Source organism: Penaeus chinensis, chromosome 7 (genome assembly GCF_019202785.1).
Source record: "Penaeus chinensis breed Huanghai No. 1 chromosome 7, ASM1920278v2, whole genome shotgun sequence".
NCBI lineage: Eukaryota > Metazoa > Arthropoda > Malacostraca > Decapoda > Penaeidae > Penaeus > Penaeus chinensis.
The window spans coordinates 32,838,602-32,846,101 of NC_061825.1; the positions used below are offsets into that span (position 1 = coordinate 32,838,602).

The following is a 7,500-nucleotide window of genomic DNA, read 5'->3' on the forward strand; positions in this document are numbered from 1 at the left end:
TTCGCAGTCCCTTAAAAGAAGATAAAGTATTCGCATAAATTCGGTATTTTGTAATAAATTATTCAATATCAGAACGAAACTCCTTTTTACCCCCGAAAATATCGCTTTCGAAACGGCGACCGTTACAATTCAACACAAAAAAAAGACACGATTAATTAGCGAAGGATTATCCAAAACTCATTTGCAAAGTTCTATCCGAGTTCCATGAATGGAAGAAAGGTACAGGATGTGAATTTTTTTTTTTTTTTTTAATCCTTCTCCCAAGTGTATCTCACATCCAGTATCTTGTCTTTGATTCATAATAATACAAAAAAAAAAAGTCAAGGTTAATAAGCATGAAAATAATAATATAATAATAATATAAATATACGCTCATGTCGAAAAGAGGGTAAGCTATTATTATTTATTTATGGGCACAAGCTGGTTATAACGACACGCTCTACTATGAAGAGTAGATGTTTTATAACCCCAATCAGTGTTAACAGAGAATTATAGTAGTTATAGTTAATTTTATGCTTGAGTGTCTTTCGAGGGGGACAGTCCTCTCGGTTATGCAGCTATTTCCCCTGTTTCTGCTTTTCTTGCTCTTCCCTTTCTTGCTCCTGCTGCTGTGCCTCCTTTCTTCCCACTTCTCCGTTGATTCTTTTTTTCTCTCTCTCTTTCTTCTTCATCTCCCCCTCCTCCTCACCCTGCTTCTTTCTTACTTCTTCTCCTTTTCCTCCTCTTTCTCCTCCTCCTGTCACTATTAATTTTACTACTACAACTACCACTACTACTACCACGACCATCACCAACAAACCATAACCATCATCAACAACTAAAACGACCATCACCAGCAACCAAAACCGTCTCCTCCAGTAACAACTCAATCCATAACCACTAGTAATACCCAAAACTATCAACAATCATATTAATTCACTGGTTCATTTCACCGGTTCTGGTTGTTCTCTGTTTCGTTAAAAATGTTATTTACCCGTGTGGTGTTTTGACATTTAAACAAGTATGCCAAAGGAAACAAAGAAGATTAACACGACCGACACGTGGAAATCAGATTTTAAACTGGTTTCTTATTTATAATTACCATTTCTCCGTTTAAAGTTTTTTTTTTTTTTTTTTTTTTTTTACGTGATATATAACCTTATCATGTTTTTTTCTCCTTCTAAACCAAAATATAGAAACGGAAGTGAAATGTTGTGTAATACACATGTTAATTTTCTTAAATATCTGTTCCATGAATGAGGAGATTTATTACATGCTTGCATATTAAACTGAAAGTGAAAATTACCTATAATTCATTCTCTCAAAACGTAGCAGATTCATTACCTTGCGATTATGTAGTAATCTAATGGAATCCATTACATTCCACACAATTAGCATAGTTAATTAACAGCCAGGCACTCTCTCTCTCTCTCTCTCTCTCTCTCTCTCTCTCTCTCTCTCTCTCTCTCTCTCTCTCTCTCTCTCTCTCTCCCTCCCCCCCCCCCACCTCTCTCTCTCTCTATCTCTCACTCACTCACTCACTCACTCACTCACTCACTCACTCACTCACTCACTCACACACACACACAGAGCAATATACGTCCTTTTTATGCCCAGGCACATAGTCTATTCTGAGAGAATATTTTTAAAAATGCCTTATTTACACATTATTTTGTCAACAAAGACCCACTTTTAGAACGAAGTCGGGACTGGAGCAAGAACCAGATTGTACATCGATGTAATGATTGCAAGCTGACATGATCTCCGACAGGTCGAAATGCATATGAGGTATTGGAGCTAAACGTTACAGGGAATTTGGAAATGTTCGGCGTCTAAAACCGAAATAGTTTAGACACATAATATTGTACACAGAACATTATAGGAAATTTATATCGATAATAGACTGCTAATGTCCATGGTTAGGTTATTACTTTAACGAATAGCAGAATGACTGTTGAGATAGGGAAACAGATTATGATAACTTTCAATGTTATTACAGAATAATTACAGTTTTCAACGCAAAGGAACATATATTAATTTAGTACACAGAGAAATTCACTGTCACTTTCTTCGCGTATAACGCAAGCACTTACAAACAACTGTTTATTTTCAGTGTTTCATTGTTAGTTTTCTGACTTTTAAAAGCAATCACGTTTCAAAGAATAATGAAGTCGTTTCTCTGAGCAAGAGAGAGAGAGAGAGAGAGAGAGAGAGAGAGAGAGAGAGAGAGAGAGAGAGAGAGAGAGAGAGAGAGAGAGAGAGAAAGAGGTTGGTAGCGGGGGGTAGGGAGGCAGGGAGAGAGGGTGAGAGGGTAGACAAGAGAAGAAAAACAGCCAGACATAGACACAGACAGGCAGATAGACAGTGGCAGAAACAGGCGAACACGTGTCTTTAGAGAGCAAGTTCGACGTTGATAACTAACGCTTGGCCATGATTAAACCGGGCATGTTGCCAGTGACTTCGGAGCAGGGAAATCAGAGCACATCAAGCCAGGACTCGAAAGCCTCTCATTAACGAAAGGTCCGTTCGACCCGCAAATGGAACAGCGGGCGGTGCAGTTTAACATATAAAAGACCCGATTAATTGCAGCGAGGTTGTATTATCACAAGTTCATTTCGGGGTTCCGCCAAACCCGAATTTGTGTACTGGGAGGAGAGGAACAAGAACGCAAGTAGAAACTAGTTATTCTGTACGCACATAGTCTCTCTCTTTCATCTCTCTCTCTCTCTCTCTCTCTCTCTCTCTCTCTCTCTCTCTCTCTCTCTCGCTCTCGCTCTCTCTCTCTCTCTCTCGCTCTCGCTCTCTGTCTCTCGCTCTCTCTCTCTCTCTCTCTCTCTCTCTCTCTCTCTCTCTCTCTCTCTCTCTCTCTCTCTCTCTCTCTCTCTCTCTCTCTCTCTCTCTCTCTCTCTCTCTCTCTCTCTCTCTCTCTCTCTCTCTCTCTCTCTCTCTCTCTCTCTCTCTCTCGCTCTCTCGCTCTCTCTCTCTCTTTCTCTCTCTCTCTCTCTCTCTCTCTTTCTCTTTCTCTTTCTCTTTCTCTCTCTCTCTCTCTCTCTCTCTCTCTCTCTCTCTCTCTCTCTTTATCTATCTATCTATCTATCTATCTATCTATCTCTCTCTCTCTCTCTCTCTATATATATATATATATATATATATATATATATATATATATATGCGTGTGTCTGTGTATGTGAGTGTGTGTGTGTGTGTGTGTGTGTGTGTGTGTGTGTGTGTGTGTGTGTGTGTGTCTGTGTGTGTGTGTGTGTGTGTGTGTGTGTGTGTGTGTGTGTGTGTGTGTGTGTGTACAGATACACATAAAAGTGCATACATATTTATATACGTGCATAAAAAGTGGAAAAATAAGCAAAGTTTTACCCCTAGCTACTGCCATATAAAATAGTTTACCATCCTGTCGTTGACGGAATTTCAAAGCCATTTGTCAAGTTATGGTTTCTTTGCAGACAACTAACTCTGTGTTTTGTTTGAAAGTCTACGTAACTTAGCAGTAAACTTTGAAAATGTAATTCGATACCTTTAGAATTTTGACCTTCGGTGGAATATGCTGTAGGTTTACAACATTCATATCTTCTCGAATTATTTTTTTCAAAGTCCAGCCATTTCATAGCAAACACTCCTTCATAAATAACTTAAAAATCACTATGGACGCATATAGGTCTGGTCTTACGGTACCTGGAATAAACTATCCTCGCTTTTAAGAAAATTGTATCGAAAGCACTTGAATATGGATGAGTATGCAAGTACCTTATATGCTAATCCTGATAAAGATCGATTGTTTCTTTATAATAGATAAGCCTAGGTAGCTCAGTTGGGAGAGCGTTAGACTGAAGATCTAAAGGTCCCCGGTTCGATCCCGGGTCTGGGCATTTTTTAAGAATTGCGTATTGCTAATGCTTTTGTGAAGGGTTGGGGCTGGTAACTTTCGTATGTTAGAACTTTCACGAAATACATTATTTCAAAGCCAATGTAGCGAGTGGAAGAAAGCAATAAGCTAATGGGAGAAAACACACTTGTTATTTTTGAAGATATTTTCATTTTCCCATTTTATTTTCATTATTTGTGTTCAGGGTGTTGTTGCCTTTGACATAACCTATGTCCATTGTCGTAAAAGTGAAACACAGAAGAAAAAAAACCTACTTTTGTAAACAGATCGAAATCTATATTTCACGTATACTTGACCTTCAGGATATTTTATGGTTAAAAGTTTATACATATTTGACGGTTGTCTCGTCAGGTTCTTCCCTTAATAGATCTTACGCGGTTAATTAACCAACAGTAATGTAGATTTTCGAAAGTAATTTGTTACCGCCGTTTGTTATCTTTAACTATGTAGGTCTTATTAAGGAAACTATTATAATTTTGTGTATAATTAAATACATTTTCATTGTACCATAATTCTCTTTATAGGTTAATCACTTGCCCCATACTTTCCTGTCAACAACTGCAATATGGATTTTATTTCAGAAAAGGGTATGTAATACGGATTTTTTTTTTTTTTATACTTCTTTCTAACGTACCAGTGGAGATTTTGTGTGTTATGTTTTAGCCTTAACCAAATGCATGTATTCAAAGAAAAATATGTATGAATAAATCAACATAATTTCCTTCTCTATTTTCTTTTTTCTTTTTTACTTACTTCATATTTAAGTACAAGTGTTCTGCATAATTTCATATATCTACACAAACATGCAATTAGGAACTTTATTCATTATATGGAAGCTCCATATCTCTCGGTGTTCCTAACAGCCTCTAGACAACAAACACCATGCCCTGGCTAGTAAAAGGAATACAGCAGAATCATAACGCCTATGCATTTTGTAAACCTTGGAATCTTCCGTGAAAGTCATAAACATGATTCGGGTGTTGTCCTCTCGTCAGTGGCCTAAAGGATACAAGAAGTGGCCCTAGCTAGTCCAGGCAGTTACAGAGAGACAGAGAGACAGAAACAGAGACAGAGACTGAGAGACAGACCAAGTTAGGAGAGAGGGAGAGAGACAGAGAGACAGAGAGAGAGAGAGAGAGAGAGAGAGAGAGAGAGAGAGGGAGAGAGGGGGAGAGAGAGAGAGAGAGAGAGAGAGAGAGGGGGGGGGGAGAGAGAGGGGGAGAGAGAGAAGAGAGAGAGAGAGAGAGAGAGAGAGAGAGAGAGGGGGGGGGAGAGAGAAAGAGAGAGAGAGAGAGAGAGAGAGAGAGAGAGAGAGAGAGAGAGAGAGAGAGGACGGAGGCAGGGAGAGAGAGAGAGGGAGAGAGAGAGAGAGAGAGAGAGAGAGAGAGAAGGACGGAGGCAGGGAGAGAGAGAGAGAGAGAGAGAGAGAGAGAGAGAGAGAGAGAGAGAGGAAGGATAGGTAAACGCCAAGTGTGGAAATACAATAACACGTTGTTATTCTCCATCGCACGACAGGTGAATTGTTTAAACACAATTAACATTCATTCTTCGGGTGAGAATAGAAACGACCTTGATACTGTTTTCAATCTCTTGTTTACCAGGAATAATGAAATAATCGGAGAGAGGGAAATCTGCTGTCTATTGTTGTCTTCAGTGTTATCTTCTCTATACCGTCTCTCTCTCTCTCTCTCTCTCTCTCTCTCTCTCTCTCTCTCTCTCTCTCTCTCACACACACACACACACACACACACACACACACACACACACACACACACACACACACATACACACACACACACACAAACATCATACTCATTAGCTACGATATCTCAATTATACATGTGGTCTCATTATCTACTGTGATCTTTTGCCGGAGTGGTGAACATTATTCAACGATATCAAAGTTAAGGTTTGTACCCTAAAGTGATTTCCACGTGGGAACGATTTCTTTATTCTCTCTCTCTCTCTCTCTCTCTCTCTCTCTCTCTCTCTCTCTCTCTCTCTCTCTCTCTCTCTCTCTCTCTCTCGGTTATCTTAATTGCCCAAGGAATTCCCATGAAATGATAATTAATGTTTACATATCTAGATTAGATAGTGAGAGAGAGAGAGAGAGAGAGAGAGAGAGAGAGAGAGAGAGAGAGAGAGAGAGAGAGAGAGAGAGAGAGAGAGAGAGAGAGAGAGAGAGAGAGAGAGAGAGGGAGAGAGAGAGAGAGAGAGAGAAATATCTAGAATGAGATAAGAGAGAGAGAGAGAGAGAGAGAGAGAGAGAGAGAGAGAGGGAGAGAGAGAGAGAGATAAATATCTAGAATGAGATAAGAGAGAGAGAGAGAGAGAGAGAGAGAGAGAGAGGAGAGAGAGAGAGAGAGAGAGAGAGAGAGAGAGAGAGAGAGAGAGAGAGAGAGAGAGAGAGAGAGAGAGAACGTATGCTTAACAGATCGACGGCCTTTTCTCGAAACAAAGAACCCCCCCTCCCCCCAATGAGAAAAAATCCCAGCTTCTGTTAAAATCAAACCGAAGCTTCAAAGCAGTGTCATTTTATCTCAACTTCCATCACCTACAAATACAGCTTTTAGAATTGTTCTGTTCTGTTAATCCCTTATAGATTCTACATTTTTCTCTTCCCACCTATTTTCTAACAGTTCTTCCTCCCTTCCCTTTTCTCTAAAGGTTTGTCATCGGAAAAGAACAGCTAGTGGAGTGAATGACCTTCGGACAAAGCAATAGTGTGCAAACAAAGCCGACAAGAACTAATAAATACCCTCCGATGAGACAGGAGGACGCGTGCATTTGAACAGCTGGAATTTTCGTTAATATTTTACGATGGAATTCAGCAGAATCGTTTGGGCGTTTCTAAAATCTAATAGCTACGTAAAACTATGCTAGGACTATTTAGTAGTTTCCTAATTTAGATCCCCATCTCACAACTTTAAGAGCAAGATTCCTGTAGTGGAATGAAACAAGCCATTGATGTTGGCGATGATATACATATACATGAATATACTGTGTGCGCGCGTGTCTGTGGGATAGTTTGTGAGTGTGTGTGTATATGTTTATACAAAATTCTTTTGATGTCCCAGACCAGAGTAACTTTATATGCAGGATAAAGGCTAGCGTCTGTTTAGTTTCTGTCCCAACGGTTTCAAAAGTCACGGAATCAACTATTCTCCTTTGAAGAGGTCATTAGGATCTTCGCCTCAAAAGTCTACAACCAACACAAGGAGAATTTTACCACAATTATAACTGTTTTGCGAATACCAAAGGGTAGCGTTCAACATGCACGTGTTTCCCTGTATACTTTTTGTGATGGTTTTGTTTTTCGCATTTTCTAATATTGTTTGGGTTAAGAAAGCTAAACGAGTAATATTTCCCGGTCCATTCTTTCATGGCAAAATGTGAAATAACCGAAATGCTAATTTATTCTTAACGTTAAGCCCCTTACAAACGTTGTACCATGATGAGTTAGTGTATTTCGAAACCAGGAAATTAATAAAATTTACAACCCATTTCAGTAAAATATATTGATTTTGACCTTTGAAGTGACTATGCAACATCCACAGTTCCACATACAGTTATAATATGTATATATATATATATATATATATATATTATAAAGAATTATGTAT

At 39.1% G+C, this 7,500-nt stretch overlaps 1 non-coding gene across 1 annotated transcript; it reads left to right on the forward strand.

The window, feature by feature from the left end:
* The first annotated feature begins 3,787 nt into the window (after positions 1–3,787).
* Trnaf-gaa lies at positions 3,788–3,860 on the forward strand. The gene has a single exon. It is a non-coding gene; the product is annotated as a tRNA-Phe (tRNA).
* Positions 3,861–7,500: the final 3,640 nt, after the last annotated feature.